We start from the raw sequence: 1,674 nt of genomic DNA, 5'->3' as shown, positions 1-1,674 counted from the left end.
GAAACAGAAAATCCAAACCAAACGATTATCACCAATGAAATCAAATCAGTAATCAAAATCCTCCCCAAAAACAAAGCTCCTGAACCAGATGGCTTCATTGGCGAATTTTACCAAACATTCAAAATAGAATTATCACCTATTCTTCTCAAACTATTCCAAAAAATTCAAGAGAAACCTCCTTAACTCCTTTTATCAGGCTTTACCTTGATTCCAAAACCAGGCAAGGACATTACAAAAACAAAACAAAATAGAACAAAACAAACTATAGGCTGATATCTCTTATGAACATTGATGCAAAAATCCTCAACAAAATATTAGCAAACCGAATTCAGCAATACATTAAAAATATCATACACCATGATCAAGTTGGATTTATTCATGAGATGCAAGGTTGGCTCAATATCTGCAAATCAATTAATGTGATACACCACATTAACAAATTGAAAGATAAAAACCATATGATCATATCAATAGATGCAGAAAAAGTGTTCGACAAAATCCAGCATCTATTTATAATAAAAACTCTCAGCAAAGTGGAAATAGAGCGAACATACCTCAACATAATAAAGACCATATATGACAAACTTACAGCTAACATAATACTCAAATGGGGAAAGGCTAAAAGTATTTTCCTTCAGATCAGTAACAAGACAAGGATGCCCACGTTCACCATTCCTCTTCAACATTGTATTGGATGTCTTAGCCACAGCAATCAGACAAGAAAGAGAAAAAAAAGGCATTGGAACTGGAAAGGAAGAAGTAAAACTCGTTATTTGCCAATGACATGATACTATATAGAGAGTACCTTAAAGATTCCACCAAAAAACTGTTAGAACTGATCAATGAATTCAGTAAAATAACAGGTTACAAAATTAATATTCAGAAGTCAGTGACATTTTTATACACCAATGATGAACTTTCAGAAAGAGAGTATAAGAAAACAATCCCCTTTACAATTGTGTTGATAACTATAAAATACCTGGGAATCAAATTAACCAAGAAGATAAAAGTCCTGTTTTGGGAAAATTATAACTCACTGAACAAAGAAATTGAAGAAGAAACAAATGCGTGGAAACATATACCGCGTTCATGTGTAGGAAGAACCAACATTGTTAAAATGGCCATACTACCCAAAGCAATTCAGTGCAATCCCTATCAAAATTCCAATGGCATTTTTCAGAGAGCTAGAACAAATAATTATAAAATTTATATGGAACCATAATAAAAACCAGTATAGCCACGGCATTCTTGAGAAAGAATAACAAAGTTCAAGGTATCACACTACTTGATATCAAATTATACTACAAGGCTACAGTAATCAAAACAACATGGTACTGGCATACAAACAGATACATTGATCAATGGAACAGAATATCGAGCCTAAAAATAAATCCACACTTCTACGCTCACTTAATATATGACAAAGAAGGTAAGAATATACAATGGGGTAAAGACAGTATCTTCAATAAATGGTACTGGGAAAATTGGACAGATACATCCAAAAATAAAGAATCTAGACTACCTTCTTACACCATGTACAAGAATAGACTCAAAATAGATTAAAGACTTAAATGTAAGACCCGAAACCATAAAACTTCTAGAAAAAAACATAGGCAGTAAACTCCCTGATATTACTAACAGTAATTTCTTATCAACTATATTTTCTCAGGCAAG

The sequence above is a fragment of the Pteropus alecto genome, unplaced genomic scaffold (assembly GCF_000325575.1).
Source record: "Pteropus alecto unplaced genomic scaffold, ASM32557v1 scaffold85, whole genome shotgun sequence".
Taxonomy (NCBI): Eukaryota; Metazoa; Chordata; class Mammalia; order Chiroptera; family Pteropodidae; genus Pteropus; species Pteropus alecto.
The sequence above is the reverse complement of the archived record's forward strand: the minus strand, read 5'-3'. Positions refer to the sequence as shown.